We start from the raw sequence: 22,299 nt of genomic DNA on the forward strand, positions 1-22,299 counted from the left end.
TGAGCAGACCTGTCTGATAGGCCATAAATACCACTGACTAGATGGATATAATTAACTACCTACAATTTCTCATTGCTAACTTTAAAAAAAGAGGGGGAAAGAAGTATTGTGTACTTAACTCATTGTAAGGAAGTAGCTCCCAAAGTGGAAAAGGTCTAAAAATTATTTATGGCTTCTATTCTGCTTACAGGCACATGTCTTGGGGAGTTTCCTGGGATTTCTGGCAACATGGTTATAAATGTTGCACCAACAAAAAGCTGCTGTGATTTGAGATTGCACATATTGCTGAAACTGTACCCAGAATGTTAACATTTGGAAGTGAATATATTATCACAAGGGAATAGTTCCTTGTCCAGTCATTCAGGTCTACCTACTGACTTTAAAGGGTCACCCAAACCATGTTTCTCTACCCTGGGTCAGAAAAAGAGAACCCACCAGCAACCCCCCCCCTCCTAAGTTCCCAGAGCTTATCACACAGGGTGGACTGGCTGTATGAATGTAAGGGTTAAGCCCTGTTTTATGGTCTCTTCAGAGCAGGAGCTGGTGGAGCAGATCTCCACACTGCCAGTGACTCTGAAGAGCCTTTAGATCTGGACATCCCTGCCCCCAGTATAGAAGCCATCATATTAGCTGGCTGGCTCTCATATCCTTTCACATTTCCCTGGGGGGCCAATCAAAAGGCAAGGGCTGTGTTTGGTTTGGTTTCAGTTGGCATCCGTTTGGCTCAGGAGACACTGGAAGAGTGTGCCTTTGGGGCTGAAGCCAAAGTTCCATGGGTAGACCCAGAGACTGGATCCGGCCCAATCGCCTTCTAAATCCTGCCCGCGGATGGTCCAGGAATCAGCATGTTTTTACATGAGTAGAATGTGTCCTTTCATTTAAAATACATCTCTGGGTTATTTGTGGGGCACAGGAATTCGTCCATTTCCCCCCTTCAAAATATAGTTTGTCCCCCTACAAGGTCTGAGGGACAGTGGACCAGCCCCCTGCTGAAAAAGTTTGCTGACCACTGAGCCAAACCAATGGAGAGTTTCAGTGCCTACTGTGACTGTAGAGACTGATAGAGGAGAGACACTTTTTTTGCAGCTGGGGCAGATGAAGGTGTCTGGTTGTGCCAATGCAGGTGCACTATGGTGTATCTTCTTTCTGTGCTCTTCCCAGCAATCATTCGTCCTCCGGTCACTGCTGTGACCTGACTAATTGTCTCCAGGCACTGAGGTCATCTGCAATGGATTACCACACGGCGGGGTAATGTTTCCAGCCTCCATGTGACGTTTGCAGACTTCTTTGTAATGCAGAGTTGGTCTGCCAATGGGCCTGGTGCCTGAAGCCAGCTTCCCACAGAGCACGTCCTTGGGGATGCTGCCATCTTCCATTCTGTAGACATGACGAAGCTGGCATAGACATCGCTGAGACAGGAGTGTGAACATTCTGGGAATGTGGGCTTAGTTGCCATCATTTAAATCACTTCAAAGCCAAATAGTGTGGTCCAGTCAACTGACTGTAAACTAAGTGTCCAAGAGGCTGGTTTCTAAGCATGACCCATAAATCCGTGGCAATTGTACAGACAATTTATGTGCATGGCAGGCTTCTCTTTTTGAATATATATTCACCATGGGCACATACACATGCTGTCAGTCTGTTGTTCCAGACTACTTTAGGTTGCCAGGACTGGCAAAAGCAGTAGCATAGTGTTGAGACCTTTTAAATACCAGTTGGACAAAATTAAACTAATCACTCTATTGTGGCTTTTGGGAAAGTTCTGTTGTTATTATTACAACTATTAGCTTCCAGTTGCTGAAATATTATGTGCAATAAAAAATAATAACATTTTAAAATAATAACAAAATACAATCTGTTTCAGTCTGGACTGCTTTCTAGCTCTGCAAATGAACCTGGGTAGCCATCTACATTCGATTTCAATGTAAAATACTCCAAATAGTTTTCATTCTATGTTCTGTCCTATTCTGTTTTTTCTCCTATGTTGGATGTCAAGGAGACTATCAGCTGTCCTCCTCTCCTGCTGGTAAATGCAAGCTGTTTTGGATGGCAGTGCTGGAACACTGCAGCAGACAAGTGGGAATTATGTAAAAGCATTTTCTTTCCTTTTCAGCTAGGAGTTTTATCAAAACTCTCCATCACATGGGAAGACAAAGATTGCAAAGCTAATTGAGATTTGGATATTTAGAGCTAGCTTCTGCTGCTTCCCTTATAAATATATAATAAATGAAATGAATATTTAAGAAGTGGCCATTCCTTTTACAGTAGGAGCCTTCTTTCTGAACCTCACATTTCATCCTGTAAATCATCTTAAAATGCAAAGCCACTTTGACTGTCCCCCCCCCCTTTAAAAATTGGTACATTATGGAACCTGAAGGATAGTGCCTGTACATATGCAAAATAGTCCACTTCGAAATGTAGAACCATTGTTCAAAATGTACAAAATAGTATATTAAACAGGGAAGTTTTCCATTTGGAATGTTTTATTTTAAAGAAAGCAATAATGCTTTAATTTAATATGTTGAAATGCAATAGTACGTAGAGTCTTTGTAAATTAGAAATGTGAAATTCTTCAATGCCCTATGACACATGCATTATGTACTATGGCACTCTTTCTTTTTGTATTTGCAAACTATCTGATTTTGTTGTTGTTGTTGTTGTTAAAAGGGGGGGTGTCAACAGCTTGTGTATGTATAATAATGAAAATCATACCAATGCCATGCAGTAGGGTCTGGCAGTGGCGTAGCATGGGTTGTCAGCACCCAGGGCAAGGCAAGTAATTCGCGCTCCCTAACCCGTGGATTTTAGCATCCGAGTCTCTTCCACTAGATTAGTGTGCGTGCCCCCCCCCAGATGTTGCGCCCGGTGCGGCCGCCCCCCCTGCACCCCCCACACTACGCCACTGGGGTCTGGTGGGTTGCTCTGGGTATCATCGGGGAGAGGGGGGATTGTAGAAGGCAGACATTTTTTCTAAATGGTACAGCACGGCTTTAAATTTTGTTGGCCCTTACAGACATTATTGCACCAGCATTGTAGTAATAATCAGTTTAGAAACTTTATTCTTTTAAATACATTTTGGTAAGTAGTCCCCTACTTACCAGCATTCTAAAATAGGCCCAAGAGTTTGTTAAATCAATAAAACCAGTCTTCTGAAGTAATTGTTAGCTCTAGAATTAAGGTATCATGATGGGTACACCCATATGTACACTTCCAAATGTTGAATGAATGCACAACGACACAGGCTCTGTGGGTTAGATGTACCTGGTATCACCTTTGCTTGAATACCACTATCACGGTACACTGGCAGTATGCTCCCCAACAAATGTCCATTTGATGTCTGCCAGAAAGAGTTCTCTGCACATAAAGTTATACACTGGAAGTTTCTCTGGAAAGGTCTCTCTTTGCAAGCACAATCTCTCCATAGGTACATCTGCACACATGGGAAGCTTTTTTCAATGAACATCAAACAGACATTCCTTGCGCAAACCTGGAAGCAGTGGGTGGTGATAGCAGGGCTAGCTTCTGTGGCCCTCTCTGTCTATTGGAGAGGGTTGTGTGTCCCCCTCTTTGTAGGCCAGCTCTCCATTTAAGGCAGGTTGTTCTCTTGCAAAGATTTCAGTCAAAGATCATCCCTGGCCCCTTGAACTCTGAAGTGTGAGGAACTTTTGAATGCAAAGCATGTGCTGAACCACTGACCTATAACCGCTTCCTGTGCATCGCCAATCTCATGAAATCTTGCCTGATATATGTGGCAACTGTGCAATATTCATTTTGGGCGCCAAGCCATGGCTGCATAGCCCTAGCTTTAATGGCTGCTTGAAGGTTCAACAATGACTGTATCAGTAGCAATGAATTTGGTGTGTACTGTATTTCAGATTAAGAAAAATGCAACTTTTGCTGCAGGTTATGCAGCTCACAACAAATAGGTGCAATTTAGAAGTTTGGGCGGGTGGAGATCCTCCTCCAAAGATTAGTTTTATAATATACTGTTCCTATTTCTCCTTCTTTTCCTTATTTTTTCCTGCAGCTCTGATATCTTCTCCTAATAACCAATCTTAAACCTCCCATTTTATTTTCCTTACACCATACACAAAGCCCCCATGGGAGCCAGTTTCTTGGTGCAATCTGTTTCTCAGCGTTCAGATCATGCTCCTCTTCTGTTTCTTTCTCTTTCTGTACAATAGTGAAAAATGTGTTTGTATCAGTTTTATCAATTCCCTTCAGAACCAAAAAAACCTTTAATTACAGTATTGATTCCAAGTGGTGCAATATGGCAGGTAATTTCCTACAGAGTTCCAGGTCAGCTCTCTGATGGAAACAATTGTATTCAGAAGCAATAACTTCCACATTATCCCAGCAATAAGATCATCTTAGCTCATGATAATTCAAGGGTTGACAGGTGTCACAAGGAGTGATAGGTGAACCATAAAATTCATAGATTAAAATTAAAAAAAAAGTTTTGAGGATCATCTGAACTTCTTTCATCTAGGCTAGTCTGAAGAATGCCTTGTCTTGTGATTTATTGAGATTCTCCAAATAGACAGCTTGTCTCACTTCATGGAAAATATTATGGAGTCCGACCGCTTTTAATCATGCAGTGTCTTGAATTACACTAGTTTTTAGCATTTTCCAAAAGAGTGTGAATAAATGCCACAACAGGAACTCTTGCAAGTTCCTCAGGGAGAGAATGAAAGACAGTCCTAGAGCAGGAATTACCAGCTGGTCCTTTCCTTTTCCGATCTATCTACTCTTCTTCTCTTGTGAGCTTTTGGAAAGGCTTTTCTAACTCCATACCTTTTCCTTTGTGATTTAAATTAAATGAAGAACAGCATATGTAAAAATTAGATTAAGACACCACAATATAGTCATTAAAGTTCCAGGGGCACAGCTTGGGGACCACATTCCATCTTAGGCAACTTTCTGGGAACACTGGCTCTCAATATGTGAAGCTACCCTAAGAGCACTGATTTCTTTGTAAATTTGCCACACATATTTATTTCTATGAGAATGATAGTCTCTCCTTGCTTTATGAGAACAGAAGCCAAAGGCCCTTTTAAAATATCTTTTGTGTTTGTGAAATGATTAAAAAAAAATTAGTTTGCCAAACAGTTCTGAAAGGCTATCAATTCCCTGTGATTTCTTAACTGCCGTGGTTAATTACCATTTACTTGCTCACATATGTTATCAGAACAGTGCCAGGACATTTACTAGGGAACCTCCCATTGATAGCACTGGTGACCACTTGGCTATGTCCCTTGATGTAATATACACCACCGAGGAATGTTTTCTGTTTCTCTGCCAAGCTCAGCCTATCAGTAGTGGGAAACGTTGCCATAGCTAACCTATGAGTTTTTCTTTCCCTTCAGATAGAGAAATGCAAAGCCAGCATAGAAATACACTGCAGGGATTGGCACAGCATAGGCCGCATCTCCCACGGCTAATAGAGAATTTGCCCAGCAAAGGCCAGAAATCATAACATGTATTCAATATACAGTTCTGGCATGTACACAAGCTTGCATGCCAAAGCAATCTGAAGATTTAAGCAGTCAAGTTCAGAGAAACCGAGGAAACAAATAATAGAATGATAGAAACCCCAAAGTCTTTGTCTAGTTTTTCTAGAAAGCAGCTGCCATTTCCTACATATGTGAATGATTTCTCAATTAAAGAATTATATCACTGTGATATACTCTGCTGTTTTGAATCCATGTCAACGATCTCCTTGAATGTTGAGATGGTAGCCATCTCTGTTATTCCATTTATTTGAAACAGGGCTTTTCCCAGCACAACACCTCAGATTAATTATGAATCATAAAAATAAGTTTTATTTTTATCAGATAGTAGCACAAAGATTGTGTGGGGCTCAGACAATGCAGAAATTTGTACTCATTGCTAATTATCTCCAAATGACTACTGATTAGACATAACATGACAGGTAGAAAGATGTGTTTTCCTGTTAATCAGCTCCACCGTCTGATCGCATTCATCACTTCCTGCAAAGCAGGCTGTTTAAAGAAAATTGTAGTGATGCAACAGGAAACTCTGTGCCTTCAATAAGACAAACTCAGTAATTATTCCCTATGTGGGGGATTTCTTGTTCCTGGTTAGTCTACACAATTCTGACCTGGATATATCATAAAGGTAAAGGAACCCCTGACCATTAGGTCCAGTCATGACCGACTCTGGGGTTGCGGTGCTCATCTCGCTTTATTGGCTGAGGGAACCGGTGTACAGCTTCCGGGTCATGTGGCCAGCATGACTAAGCCGCTTCTGGTGAACCAGAGCAGCACACAGAAATGCCATTTACCTTCCCACCAGAGCAGTCCCTATTTATCTACTTGCACTTTGACATGCTTTCAAACTGCTAGGTTAGCAGGAGCAGGGACCAAGCAACGGGAGCTCACCCCATTACAGGGATTTGAACTGCTGACCTTCTGATCGGCAAGTCCTAGGCTCTGTGGTTTAACCCACAGCGCCACCCACGTCCCGGATATATCATACCAATGCAGCAAAACATGGGCTATCTTTTAAGTGGTGTGATTAAAATAATGTGGGGTAATTTTAGCATACACACATGCTACACTAAGCAAAATCATGGTAGGTCTTGCATTTGGGTTCTGATTCTTGTCCTTATAATCCAACAACCATTTTGACCAACCAGATGCCTTTGGGAAGGCCACAAACTGGCTAGGACTGCAATAGCTCTCTCCCATTGTTGCATCCCAGCAAATGGTGTTTTCTGGATGCATCTGTTTTCACCAAGGCTACCTGGAGAGGTCCATATTTGAGCAATAATTGTAACCTGTTTCTCCTAAGCATATTTGCCATACTTTTGTTGTCACTTCTAATTGGAAACATAGGAAGCTCCCTTTCACTGATTAAAAACATTGGTCCACCCTGGTCAGTATTGCCTGATTCACAGTGATACTCAAGAGTTTCAAGCAATTCTCTCCCAGCCCTACCTGGAGATATCAGGGATTGAAACTGGGATCTTCTGCATGCAAAGCAGATGCTTGGCCACTGAGATGAGACTCTTCCTCATCTATGACATTATGTGTGTTTTTTTGGAGAGGAGGGAGAAATTAATGAATGTCAGTCAGAAGGAAAGATTGCAGGCAAGTGGAAAAATACAGGCTAAGCTTCCTTCCAAGCCAGTGCCTCACCTGGGACAGAGGAGTTAACATGACAAAAGGTGTTGATGGCCCATCTAAGAGGCTGGGCCCATCCTTGAGGCTGGGCAAGCAGAAGTTGCCATGGTGGTGGGTGGGTGGGTTTGAGGTGACAAGAAAAGAGTGTCTTTAGCAAGGTGTTCTGGGAAGAGGAAGGGAGAGAACAAAGTCTGAGATCCATATTGGGCAGGCTGGCTAAAGGCTGGCTGCATGAGTTGCCTTTGACTCCAGTGTTGCAGTGCTGTGGGAAGCAAGCCCTGCTTAAGATAACCATGCCATAAGATCTGGACTCCCTCTATCTAAACTCAGGTGTAAATATGTGAATAAATAATATTTCTAAAGCTACGACAGTCTCCACCGTGTCTTCAATTCTCTAAAGGAGCACAAATCCTGGGTGAACACCTGGAACCCCCTGGAAACTTGCTACTGCACAGTTGGGAGTGGCACCCAGCTTTTGTAACAATATGTATATCAAGCTTTCTTGAAAAGTGGCATATCTTACTACTGAGGACCAGATTTCAGATATGTTATATTCATTCCCTCTGGAGCAGAAGTAGCAGTATAGCAGAGAGGCGTTTTTCAATTCCCTTTTCCTGATATGTTTGCCCTTCTTCAAATGCACCCTGCTCTGTCACCCTAAACAGCAAATGGAATCTGTTCCTCGGGGAGTATATCTGCATGCGCGTGGGGGAGAGAGGGTGCACAAAGACATGGGCATGGTGCAGACCTCACTCGATTTCATGTATTTTATACTTCTTTCTCTTCTAAAGGTCACAAAAAAACTTGTGTAACCAAAGCTGGATGCCTCCTCACTACCGAACCATGAAATTGTTTATGACAGTACCATACAGAAATGTATGTCAAATATATATATGGGTAGTTTATCCAATGAATTCTGACTGACTGCAGGTATTTTGATTAATCCGGGATTCTTAAATCACATGACACTTCGGGAGGAAAGGGATTTTCTGGCAATCTCTTTGCTTTGTTAAAAAGATATCCACAATATCTTTTTCTTTTTTAAAAAATATGTAAGACAGAGCTTTTTGAAAACTTGCCTTTCTGCGTCAGACCAAGTACCCAGGGTATGATACAATGCATGATCCTCTCATCATCTGCACTCCCCCTTCCATTTCTAATAAACACAGCAATTATTAGAAGCCTTTCATTGAACATGGAGTCTCTATTGTAGTTATTCTGGCTAATATTCATTAGCAGTTATCTTCCATAGATTAGACTAATCTGAGAGCAGTTTTGTTCCTCAAAAGAGCATAACAACAGAAGCACAAGTGCTTTTGCACACTCTTGGTGAGTTCCTGTGTGTGTGTGTGTGTGTGTGTGTGTGGTGCAGAGTTAACCCAAGTTCTTTTTCCACTCCTTTCTCTCCTAAAGTTCAGACGAAAAACTTATGCAACGAAAGCTATAGTGAGATTGAGATTTGAAAGGTTGTCCTTCGACAGAAAGTCATCAGTCTCACTACCAGGGAAAAGTACAAGTCACTTCTTGAACATTGCAGGGATAGTTCAAAATTCTCTCTGTTGACTCTTCCATGTATTCAAGGTCACCCTAAACCAGCCTTTCCCAAACTTGGGTCTCCAGCTGTTTTTGGATTGCAGTTCTCATCATCCCTGACCACTGGTCCTGCTAGCTAGGGATGATGGGAGTTGTAGTCCAACAACAGCTGGAGACCCAAGTTTGGGAAACCTTGCCCTAAACTAATGGCCATAACTTTGCATCATTCATAACGCTATAAACTACCTTCATTAAAAAAGTATAAATAAAAACAAAAAAAAAAATGCTCACCCATCTTAAGTTGTTCTTCAACATCTAACCACTAACTTCCATTAGCTGGTTCTTTTTTTAACTTTATCCAGTTCCATGATAGCTTCCTTAAGATCAAATTAGTTCACAGTAGTCTAACTGTGGTCCCATCATAGATTGGCTTGTTCCTGCTTTATGTTTTTTAAATAATCTGGAAAAAGTTTAGATTTATTTGTAAAAATAAGTAAATGAAACTAATTCAAAAGTGAAAACAGGTTGTTCACAGTGAGGAAACTGAAGACAAGCGCTGTATTAGTGTCCTAGAACATTTCATGTCAAGGAGACTCACTACCAGGTGATCTAATGTGGGCTGCTGCTGCAGCACTTCCACCATAGAAATGTATGACCAAGAGAGAGAGAGAGAGAGAGAGAGAGAGAGAGAGAAGTGAGTCCCCAAATGCATGTTTGGGCTGAGAGTGAATCCTGAGTATCAAAAAGTTGAAAGCAGAGCATGAGACTCTTAATCTCAGGATTGTCAGTGCAAGCCCCATGTTGGGCAAAAGGTTCCTGCATTGCAGGGCATTGGACTAGAGGATGCTTGTGCTCCAACTCCACAATTCTATGATTCTATGAAACCTATTCCTCTAAAATATCCATATTTTCCCATTGTCTTCATATCAAAATATGCATTCTACAATACTGGTAACCTAGTTTCAGTGCTGCTTATTTTAAACAGACAGGACACAATACAGCAAAGTTTAAGTTGCTGTGACCAGGCATTCTACTTCATTGGTTTTCACAACATTTAGTTGTTACTAATGTTTACTAGATGATATCCATAGGGCTTAGACAGTTTTATACACATTAGTGGCTTTTCCGTAAGAGACCATTTAATTATTCAGGAACTATTCCCTTTTCCTTAAGACTCAGGAAAGAGAATGCACAATTGTGTGGTTGAAGTCAAAAAAAGGAGTGATTTTAAAAATATTTACCCTCTCAGCTTACGCCAAAATCACCGCACTGGAAAAACATGACTGTGATTACAGCCCTAATGGATTATTTTGATTGCTTATTTGAGAAAGCTCCCTGTTTCAAATGAAATCCCCTGAAACTGTTTAGATGTTGATTGAAACCTCTCCAGTGGATGTATGGTAATCCTTGTTCTTTATTGTCCTCATCAGTTTCTAATGGCGCAGTGTTTACAAGATTTAGCTCCAATCCTTTGCAACATCTCTCAGCTAAATGTCTTTCCTTCTCTTCTTTTCTTGACTCACTTTTCCTGCTGCCACATGTTTCAAGTGGGTCTTCCAAGGATTGAGTTTTCAAAGGAAAAGCCATCCCGCTGAAACTTCATTGTCTCAGAACATATGCTCAGACATTTCCAGGCACTATCAAAATGAACAAGAAGCTTCTTCCTAAAAGAAGCTCTGCTCCCCAGACTGATCAAAGAGAGATGTTCATCGGATAGAAACAAATATTGATAAGCCTAATGTGGCCTTGAAATACCTCCTGAAATTCCAACCACTCTTCAACATCTAGAAAGAGTGGTCTTTTAAACTAGTGTACCTGAAATCTTGGTCAGGCTCCTAATCATTTTTAATATAGTAATGTATATATTTCTTGCATTTATATTCCACCTTTTCTCCAGGAAGCTCAAGATGACATGCAGGATTTTCTCCTCATCCCCATTTAATCCCCCAAACAACCTTGTGAGGTATGACATGATAGGAATCACACATGCAGGACAGCTCTTCAAGATTACAATTACATAAAGGGATGTAAAGATTCAGAATGATGAGATACAAACTTTACAAGAATATGATATACTGCTAAAGACTGGGTATATTATTCTTTTATTCCACATAATCTCTACTACCCTTCTGACTCCAACCTTGATACATGAAAATAAATCCCACTGATCTCCGTGGAACAGAGCCCCGTGGAAGCATGTTTAGGAACATACCTTTTGTGACTTTTGAAAATAGGAAGTACAAGAACTACTACTGCTAGTACTCCATTTAACAGGTTTCCCAGGAAGAATGATCAGTGTTACTGTCTAAAGCTCACAGGTTTTTAATTTGTGTTAAAGCCTGTGGACTTCAAGCAGAAAAGTGACGCAGACCACCAGTCCAATAGCCCAATGTCTTCTTTATTATTTCAGTGAACTATTTGCTTCTTATTCTCATCACTCTGCTTCCCCTCTGAAAAAAACTTATCAGCTTTAAATGGGTTAAGCCCTTCCCACCTATTCCCTAACTTCTTGAAAAGGAAGTCTGGTATATCTCTCACTTTATTATTTAAGGCAGGGTCTCAGCATCCAATTTGTCCCTAGGCAGGCTATTATTCTCCTTGGAACATTGCAGGTCTAGCTCTTCTATACCATAACCACTTTGACTGATAAAATTAGATTTCCGTTTCCACCATGACAAAAAATATTTAGCAATTTGAATATATTCCAAAGGAAATCATACATACCACAAAAAAGCAACAATTTCCCTATAAGTACTTACGATGGGTCTAAAATTGCATATAGCATTGATTTAACAATGCATGTGTTTTTTCAAAGTTAGGATCAACAGGCAGCGGTTGTGCACACTTGCTGCTATTCTTATACAACATCCTGTCTTCATTTCCCTCTCATTGGAAAAATAAGCGAATGCTGTACTTCCAATGTGACATTATTGTTGCAAAAGAAAAGTGATCTGGGGAGACCTTAGTTACACGTCCAGTTCAAGCACAGAAGCCAGGAAGTGAAGCTGCTGTCTGAATGCTATAATATGTATATCCTTCAAGTTTGTCCTTATGAAAAGAAATGACTGTTGGGTGTCCTTGTACTTTAAGCAAAACAAATAAATTAGAGAGCCCAGCTGCTGCTAGACCCAGTGCCCATCGGGATTGGTAGGATGGAAGACAGAGGGCCCAATGGCAGGTGTAATCAGAGCCAATAAGAGACAGAGGCAGAGGTGATTACAGGCAGAGCTAACTATTTGTAGCCAACCAGATGTCTTGTAGAACTCAATTACCTGTACAAGGGTTTAAGGAGGAGGAAGGTGACAGGCTTGCCACCCTCTGGGCTAGTTGTAAATAAAAAGGCAGGCAGATGGGGGTGTCGGAATTCAAGTCTATATAAGGAGTAACTGGCAACACTCCCAGGCACCCGGCTTGTTCTCCTGTTGACCTCCCTGTCTGCACTCCCCAGCAAGATTCAGGCTAGGTCGCAATAGGTGATTCTACTCAGCGTGAGAAGAACACACACTCTCTTTCCTGCCCCCCCCCCCGGCAGGGGAAAAAGATAGACAGAAACGTATTTACATGCCTTTATTTCTGTCTTTGCAGCGTTACAAAAAAACATGACTGCTCTCTTCAAGCTCCAGCAGGCGAGTGACAAACACTTCCTGTACTTCCTGTACAGGAACAAAAGGAAGAGCTCATATTACACTCTGAGCTCATTCCGGTGCTTCACACTGTGAACTGACTGTCCCTCTGTTTCCCACGGAACAGTCCAAACATTCCATCATGTGATGTTTTCAAGCTGCCAGCTCACAGCTGCATTGCTTCTATATCGTAACAGGGGGTAGGTGGCTCAGCCCAATCCCAGAAAACTGTGTCCAGTATAATCTTGCAAACAACCACCACCTTTATTATAGGAACATAAGAAGCTGCTCTATATTGAGTGAGACCATTGGTTCCTCTATTTCAGTATTGTCTACACTGACTGGAAGTGATACTCCAGAATTTCAGTCACAGCCCTACCTGGAGATAACATGGATTGGACCTGAGATCTTTTACATGCAAAACAGATGCTCTACCACTGATTTATGGCCCTCCCCATGCCCCCAATTGAGGAAACATCAACAAGAGAAAAGGGGTGGGCAGTTGAAATAATGGAGATTCTTGTTTGTCACATAGCTCTCCACAGACTGGGTGACTACTGCTGAAACCAGAAATATGTTTAAAGAAAACAACAGGCTGGGTGGTTGGACAGCAGACGAGCAAGATGGTTGGAGTTGGAACTGAGCAGTCAGAGTAGTTGGAGAGGGAGAACCTGACTGTGTCTCTCTTTTAAATGACCACTGATTCAAAAATGCCATATAATTTGCTCAGGCTCCTGTGTGTTTCAGTGAGCAATAGCAAAAATAAAGACACAATGTTCTACTGCTGAAAAGTGCAAAATGTGATGCATGAAGGATGAGAGTTTTTCACTGTGAAAAAAAAAAAAGAATCTCATGAAAATTGCATTACCCTTTTCCAGAAGCTCAGCCTTGCACATCTCTAAAATATCTCAGCCAAGAGCCTTAACATACCTCACAAACACAGTGGTAAGGTATTATTGATCATTACCTTTTCAACTCATAAGGGAAAGGAAATGTGTTAGAAGTCTGACAGTGCTATAAAGTAGAAGGGACTATATTACAGCACAGCTAGATAAGCTGTGACTTTGTAGCTGTGGATGACAGGCAACTCCCATGTGTGTTGACAGGTAGCATACACATATACCTCAGTTATAATGCAGATATAAAGCCATGATAGGAGGAATAATGCATAGAGGTATACAGTTTGATGACGAAGCTAGATAAGTAGCTAGACAAGATATGAATCTGTAAATGTTACATTTGATAGTAACTGCAATTAATATCTTTCTTATCCACAGTGCATAGAATCTTTATCAATTGTAGGAGCTCAGACACTCATGCCTACATCTATAAGATAATATCTGTGCTACATTCCTTCTTCTCCAACAGGTGTGGGAAACCTCTTTCAGTCTGAGGACCACAGTCTGAAAGGTGATGCATGCCAGTGGTGGGCATGACCAGAGACAAGAATGGACATGGCCAGAGGTAGCTGCAGAGGTAGGCTACTTTCCAGTCACACAAAATCAAGAAGCTTCTACACACATGCACACACAGCAAAAAGCTTTATTACAGTAAAGAATGCATTCCAAAAGCATACCAGGAAGGCACACAAGCAGAGCTGATGGGAGATGCAGCCTGGGAGGAAAGTTGTAGCCTGGAGAAGTTGTGTGAATCCTGAAGGCCATACAGAGAATCCTAGAGGACCATCTTTTGCTGTCCCCAAGATTGAGAGTCCCCATCTATTGTTGTGCACTGATACAGAGATTGGCAAACACCCCAAACTGGGAGAACTTCTATAATTTTTCTGATCCAGGGGAAACTATTCTGGCGATAGGATCCAAGAGTGAGTCCTTCAAGATGGACTAAGTCTGATTACCTAGTAGGGGGTTAATTTGAATAGGCCTTGGGGACTCTGGCATTTGAAACCAAGGCAATTTAGACTACCAAAGCCCCAAAGATCCCTGGCAAAGGTTTATCTCAGACCATGCAAAAGATTTGCCAGCTGGGCAAACCCCTCTTGGATTATAATCTGAGCAGGAAAATAATTGTTATCTTTCATAGCTCACAGCTCCCTTTGAGGTGGACTTTTATGAAGCCTCTGGCTCAGGAGCATCCCTACTCTAGGCATTCTTTCAATTCTGAATCCAATGCTATCCAAATACAGTGGTACCTCTGGATACACAAACCTCCAGTTGCATATCCTTCAGGATGTAAACGTGGCAAACCCGGAAGTATTTTTCCAGGTTTCGCCACATGTGCATGCACAGAAGCAGTCCGTCCGGTTGTAGAAACCTCAGGATCCGACTGGAGCTCCAGAACGGATCCCGTCCACAACCGGAGGTACCACTGTATTTCTTTCAGGCACCTATGCAGTTCAGTCACATGGTGCTGAAATTTGCTCCCTGAGCTCTGATTTGAATCATTTAGGTGAAGTATCTAAATCAGCGGGGACGCGGGTGGCACTGTGGGTAAAACCTCAGCGCCTAGGACTTGCCGATCGCATGGTCGGTGGTTCGAATCCCCGCGGCGGGGTGAGCTCCCGTCGTTCGGTCCCAGCTCCTGCCCACCTAGCAGTTCGAAAGCACCCTTAAGTGGAAGTAGATAAATAGGTACTGCTTTATAGCGGGAAGGTAAATGGCGTTTCCGTGTGCTGCGCTGGTGCTGGCTCGCCAGAGCAGCTTCATCACGATGGCCACGTGACCCGGAAGTGTCTGCGGACAGCGCTGGCTCCCGGCCTCTTAAGTGAGATGAGCGCACCACCCTAGAGTCTGTCAAGACTGGCCCGTACGGGCAGGGGTACCTTTACCTTTACTTTATCTAAATCAGATGTCCCACTAATGCACAATGATTTAGGGTGTGTGTTTTTATTTCAAGACCAATGGCAAAGCACAACTAGCAAGGCCATTTCATCATATCATTTCATTTCATGAGCCAAATGCCGAAGACAGAAGCTAGTCTTAAATAGTATCATTGACCAGTGCCTTGCAGCTTTACTTCTGCATTTACTTGGTTTGTAAAAGTTACCAAATTATTCCCATCCCCTAAAGACATATTGAGGTGCTCTGATGCAGTGAACCAGGATCTGAAAAGTCAAGAGGAACCCATCAGCACCATGGCCAGCGATCTGACTCTTGTCTTGAGGAACTGCTTTCAAAGGGGCTGAGGGAGCTGGGGATGCCATTAAACCCAGGCAAATTATTTGCTGTTGAAGCCAAAGGTTGTATCACTTCAAATGATACATTTAGTAATGAGATTAAGCAGGTAGACTGCAAATAGGTCCGGGGGCAGTACGATGCTGTGTGTGTGTCCAAATTATAGCAATAAAATATCAAGTTGAGGCTCAAGTCATATGCTAGAATATTAGCTTCCTGCTATACGATGCAGTTGCTATAGAAACTTACAAGTGGGAACTAAATAAAGTAATTTCTATGCTGGTGCTGATGTCTGGAACTTCAGCACCTGATGCTAACAAAATTGTGCTCGATAAACAAATGTAAACTTTAGAGGCATGCAATAAGTTCACAATAGCTTCTATCCCACTAATTAATCTCAATTAATCTTGCCCTAGAATGCAAGAGCATAAGAAAACATAGGAACAAAAAAAAAATCAGAAGATTACTTAGGACCAATGTGCATACTCCTTGTGTCTTATCTGAAATCTTCTTCCATTCCTCTTTCTCCTGTCTTGTTTATTTTCAAACTTTCTAGTTCACTGCAACTCTAGTTGATAAAACTGATATATCTAATGATTTTAAGCAAATTAATTATATCTCTGCTGACTTAACCCAAGCTAATTTAAAGATAAGCCTGAGAACAAAGTTCATGTGTTCTTTTTCATGAAGACACAATTAACCACAAAACAATAATACTCTGGCTGTGTAAAATTTGCAGAGATCAGGACTGCAACCTTTAAACTTCAATTCTATACCCACTTACCTGGGAGTAAGGTCCACTGAACTCACTTGGGAGGGTCTAACTTCTGAGTGAATTTTAGCTGGTTAGTCAGTCAAGCCCAGCCAAGTCGTTGGGGTTTTGTAATTACTATTTTTGTTGTACAATAAGGAATAAAATTAGAAGAGGTTATAAATACTTTTCTGCTAGTAAAAAAATATTGAGTTTTATGAAGGAGGAGCTTCTACTTGTGCAAGTCAGGAACTTGGCTTTCACCAATCCTGATAATGCAGAGTTATAAATTGCTTGGGGAAAGTCCACAAAAAGTGGCTTCCCACTATGGAAGCTGACCCTCCAACTCATGGAGGAGTTGATGAGCCAGCATGCCCCACTTTGGGCTGTGGCATCCCTGGAAAAGCATTGTGACCTTTTTGCTGCCTTGACTTGCATCGTTGAAATCGCCCAATTTATCTCCATCTTCTAAAGTCATATTGATGTGTTGCACATAAAGATTTGTGACTACATTGCCTACAGTGATGGGATGAGTGCCAAAGAGCCTCACAATAGTGATGGCAATGATGAAAATCCAATTAAAAACTCACATTTTCAAATAGGCAAATTAAGGATATGAATAAATAGGTTGGTACGGCCTGACGCTCAAAACTTGATTGGAATTCGTGCACATTTGTAGGGATGGTTGTGCCAGTTCAACAGAGTACTTGATGGAATAGCAAGAAACTGAAATGTCTCTGCTGACATCATCGGAATTCATTGCATCACACTGGTGTGTGTGTGTTTGTTTGTTTGTTTGTTTGTTTGTTTGGTGTGTGTACTGCAACAGGGACTAATTGGCAAGCCATTTTCAGTTGGTTTGAACAAGCCCTGAGTTTGGGCTTGCCATATGCAGATAGGACTATGAGGTGTGAAAGCAACTGAGAATGCATCTGGAAGGATCTTGCAAGCAGGCTGGAGCAGCAGCATGCCTGCGTATTAGCCCGAGGCAAGAGATGGCAGCTGGCAGGGTGACCCAAGCCAGGTGGTCAGAGTCTATTCACTGCTCATTTTGGCACTTGGGCCAAACAGCTGCAGAGCAGAACCAGCCTGATATCAGACGGAGCAGCAGTGTAAAATCGGAGCCAGGCCCTCAATTTGCCAGCCAAATCTGAGCACAACAGGCACCCATCCAGACCACAGAATATGAAGTCTAACTTCTAGAGGCGCCTGCAGGGTTCCTGCGGTTGGTTGCTTCGGTGGGGGGGGGACCTAGTGTCAATAACCACACTGGACAAAAGTGTGTGTGCTGTTGCTTTTTTAGCACGAACTTTAATCCACATTGTATTGTATTTATTTATTTTAAAAGGAATGAGCTAGGCTTGGCCTGCTTTTCTTTAAAAAAAGAATTACACAAAAGGCGCTTGAAACAGCTTACATGCAGTGCCTTACACAGTTATCGTCGTGAAGTGTAGCACTGGTCCTCATGTTATACTTCCTCTTGATATGCAGTATTTTCATACCAATATTTTCTATACCAAGCAGTGGCTGCCTGGGGAAAACTTTATGTCATAACTCTAAGGTGAACAAGTTTCATGTTTCAATGTTCCCCACACGGGGAAACAGCAGTACTATGTGCACTGAAAGCTAGCATGCCAGACTAGATATTTTTTCCTTGACATTTAGTTTTCTATATGCAGAGAGTTATTGGGTTTAATTATACCATTCCATTCCAAGTAATCTAAAGTAGCACACTCCAGAAACACTTTTTCCATGTAATCTGTTCTTGGTGTAGACCAGCCCGCCCCAATTTGGAGTTTTCCAGATGTTTTGGACTACAACTCCCTTCATCTGCCACTATTGGCTATGAGATTGATGGGAATGGGGGTTCAAATCATTTTGAGGCCACCAGGCTGGAGAAAGCAGATGTAGCCTGTCTTTGAGAACTTAGATGTGTCATTAAATGTTGTTGAGGCAGAAAACTGATGTAGACTGCCATCCTAGGCATAGCTGACTGGGAGGAAGCCTCACTGAATTCAGTGGAATTTAATTCAAGCATGAGATTGACACTGCAGTGTTAAAGAGAACTTTGATACCTCAGGAACTAATCTACATGTGATAAAAATAAGAGGTTTCCCCCCCCCTATTTTCTTTTATCAGTGTTTTCATTGATTCTGTTGTGATGTTGTGTTCTTATGTATACTACCTTGCTGTATTTTTGTTGTGCATTTTAAGTGTGTGTGTGTGTGTGTGTGTGTGTAAGAATGTAAGACCATAAGAAGAAGTTGTCAGATCAGGCCAATACCCCCATCTAGTTCAGCACCCTGTTCTCACAGTGGTCAACCGGATGCCTCTGGAAAGCTTGCAAGTAGAACCTGAGTCTAACAGCACTCTACTCTCCTGTGGTTTTTAGCAACTGGTGCTGTGGGTTAAACCACAGAGCCTAGGACTTGCCAATCAGAAGGTTGGTGGTTCGAATCCCCGTGACGGGGTGAGCTCCCATTATTTGGTCCCTGCTCCTACCAACCTAGCAGATTGAAAGCATGTCAAAGTGCAAGTAGATAAATAGGTACCGCTCCGGTGGGAACACTTCTGGTTCACCAGAAGTGGCTTAGTCATGCTGGCCACATGACCTTGAAGCTGTTTGCAGACAAATGCCGACTCCCTCGGCCTATAGAGCGAGATGAGCGCCGCAACCCCAGAGTCAGTCACAACTGGACCGAATGGTCAGGGGTCCCTTTACTTTATTCAGAAGCATTATTGCCTCAAACCATGGAAGCAGAGCAGAGCCATCATGGCCAGTAGCCATTAATAACCTTAAAGGTAAAGGTAAAGGTACCCCTGCCCGAACGGGCCAGTCTTGACAGACTCTGGGGTTTGTGCGCCCATCTCACATCTATTGGCCGGGGGCCAGCGCTGTCCGCAGACACTTCCGGGTCACGTGGCCAGCGTGACAACGCTGCTCTGGCGAGCCAGAGCCGCACACGGAACGCCGTTTACCTTCCCGCTGGTAAGCGGTACCTATTTATCTACTTGCCCCGGGGGGTGCTTTCGAACTGCTAGGTGGGCAGGCGCTGGGACCGAGCAGCGGGAGCGCACCCCGCCGCGGGGATTCGAACCGCCGACCTTTCGATCGGCAAGCCCTAGGCGCTGAGGCTTTAGCCCACAGCGCCACCCGCGTCCCATTAATAACCTTATCCTCCAAGAATTTGTCTGAAACGCTTTTAGCCATGCTAATAGCTGCACAGGGGAAGGGTGTATTTCACAGAGACTGTCTTCTTTGTCTTTGGCGATCACTCGTAGCCAAGTCAGATTGTCTTACAATAACACGGTTTTAACAGTGAGTCGTCGTAACATACCACTTGTTATTTTCCACCTGTTCTGCAGTTGAGGACTTCTTGGATCATTCTTTGTCTAGCTCCTCCCCTTTGACCTTACCGCCTTGGATGACCCTGCTGAGAGTACGAGACTCCCAACAGCTTCGCCCACAAGGGTCATAGGAACGTGCAAGCCCACTCACCATGACAAGGTGATGATCCAGCAAGTGAGACAGAGACTAAGATGGAAGGCTGCAAACCTTCCTCCACACATTATGTAATCTTTGTAGCTGTGGATGACAGGCAACTCCCATGTGTGTTGACAGGTAGCATACACATATACCTCAGTTATAATGCAGATATAAAGCCATGATAGGAGGAATAATGCATAGAGGTATACAGTTTGATGACGAAGCTAGATAAGTAGCTAGACAAGATATGAATCTGTAAATGTTACATTTGATAGTAACTGCAATTAATATCTTTCTTATCCACAGTGCATAGAATCTTTATCAATTGTAGGAGCTCAGACACTCATGCCTACATCTATAAGATAATATCTGTGCTACATTCCTTCTTCTCCAACAGGTGTGGGAAACCTCTTTCAGTCTGAGGACCACAGTCTGAAAGGTGATGCATGCCAGTGGTGGGCATGACCAGAGACAAGAATGGACATGGCCAGAGGTAGCTGCAGAGGTAGGCTACTTTCCAGTCACACAAAATCAAGAAGCTTCTAAGATGGAAGGCTGCAAACCTTCCTCCACACATTATGTAATCTTAATCATTTCCCTATCCCTCCACACCAGGTATTTCATTTTCAAACATACACATACCATGATTACTCATGTCCTGTTTGTAGGATTCTCATTGGAACCTAGCTGACCACTGTGGGAAAGAGGATGCTTAACAGATAGACCTCTGGCCTGATCTAGCAGGACTAATCATGTATGCTAATCATGTTGCTAATATTACATATAGTTAAGCCCTAACATAGCACAGTGACTCTAAATGCCAGGGGTAGCCAACATGGTGCCTTTAGAAGTTATTGTTTATGACTTCCATCATCTTTGACCACTGGCCTTGGGGCTGATTGTTACCATGTGAGCTTAACTGCTTGTGCAATTGAGCATAACAATGTAGGGTATTTGCTTCCAGTCACATTTGCCTAACTGATAAGCCATATTCTAGTCTACAAATGCAGCTCATATGCAAAACCCTTAGGATGAATGAGAAGATGAAAACTCTATGCTTACATTTCTCACCTCTCCCAAGTTGCCATGGTAGGCATGATGAAATTAATATCTTCTTTCACTCTGTAAAGATGTGCACTTCAAAGGAAGGTAATGAAAACAATATAGCTATGATCCAGAGAGCATCCAACAAAATGTAAGATATACCATTTGCACAATTCTGCCCATTAGATTTTGCAAAACCTCATCTGCTGCATGAAATAGGCATCTGGATGCAGAACAAAAAGATCTAGGCACAGCTTGGTCTTCCTTGTTCAGGAAACTTGTTTGAAGTGTCTGTATGTCAACCCCCATTTTCACATGCAAAAGCGATTCCTTGGATCACACTATACTAGGAATATTATACAATAATGTATGAACTCATAATCTGCAAATGCATCGGAATTCTAGATTGCTAAGAATTATTTTAGCTTTCTTTGAGTCTCATTATAAAGTAACCTTGGAGAAGTCTTAGCATATGTATAAAAAAGTCATTAGCACATTCTTCAGAGGATATCAGCTCTCACCTACGCGATAATTATAAGCTGTTCATGTTATTATTTAATAAAGTGTTTTTCCATCCATCTGATTGGTTCTGAATATTCACAGACGAACCAGACCTGTGACTGGGGTAAGCCGCAGAATAATCCTAAATACTCAATAATAATTGAGTTATGTTAGCCTTTTCCCAGCAGCAAAAGTTGTGTGTTGGTTAGCAGTACAATGCTATGCATGTCTGCTCAGTAGTAAGCCATACTAAGTTCAATGGGGCTTACTCCCAGATAAGTGGGTAGAGGATTGCAGCCAAAATAATGAGAACCCCTGAAAACTAGCTAAAGTAGCCATTAATTTTAAAAAATAGCAAAGTTTTTAGGGAAGAGAATAGAAAATGATCACCTATAGTCTTTCTGGTCTCTGGTGAGCCTGAAATATAAAATATGAATCCAAATCATATTTTCCAGTAAAGAAAATGCTGATGGCATAAAGCATATTCTAACAAAATGCATGACACTTTAAATTGAGTTAACCACAAATAAATGAATACCATGCAAGTGTGTAATTAATAATAAAATTTTCGACTTAATACATATTGTTGAGCATGCGTGCACTACATCTGAAGCATCCCAATGATTATTATCTATGGCATACACGATGCTTTCTAGTCACTACAGCTTCTGAGAGCACCTGCTTTATCTATTTATCTTTCCTTTTGTAGCATAAGCTGTGGAGACAATTCAATTTATTGAAGCCACTCTCTTAGCCATCTAATGGTGTAGTACATTTAACTTGATACGCTATTTGCCACTCGCTCTTAATGAATCTTTGATCAGCTTATACTTAGCTCACAATTTTGCCTCCATGTTTCACTGTCCACAGATAAAAGGGTAAGAGTTTAATTTTCAAAAGGTCAAAATGGTAAACAAATTTAAGAGGGTCAATGCACTTCAGAGTGCAATCCGAAGGCAGATCATAGATGGATCCCCTTGATTCTAATTCTCTGACTCTGTCGGTCCTCCTTAGGCTCTCCTGATGCTAACAAAGCCAGACAAGGAGTGAGTGTGTGGCTGGGCTCTGCTTTCCTTTCAAGTGG

General features: G+C 42.1%; 1 long non-coding RNA gene across 1 annotated transcript in view; it reads right to left on the reverse strand.

Moving 5' to 3' along the window:
• Positions 1-16,301, reverse strand: part of LOC309531402 — a 62,454-nt gene extending 46,153 nt beyond the window's left edge. Inside the window, exon 1 of the long non-coding RNA XR_014219298.1 lies at positions 16,217-16,301. This is a non-coding gene — a long non-coding RNA (uncharacterized lncRNA). The remainder of the gene's footprint in view (positions 1-16,216) is intronic.
• Positions 16,302-22,299: the final 5,998 nt, after the last annotated feature.

This window comes from Podarcis vaucheri (genome assembly GCF_965113315.1).
Source record: "Podarcis vaucheri genome assembly, chromosome: 4".
NCBI lineage: Eukaryota > Metazoa > Chordata > Lepidosauria > Squamata > Lacertidae > Podarcis > Podarcis vaucheri.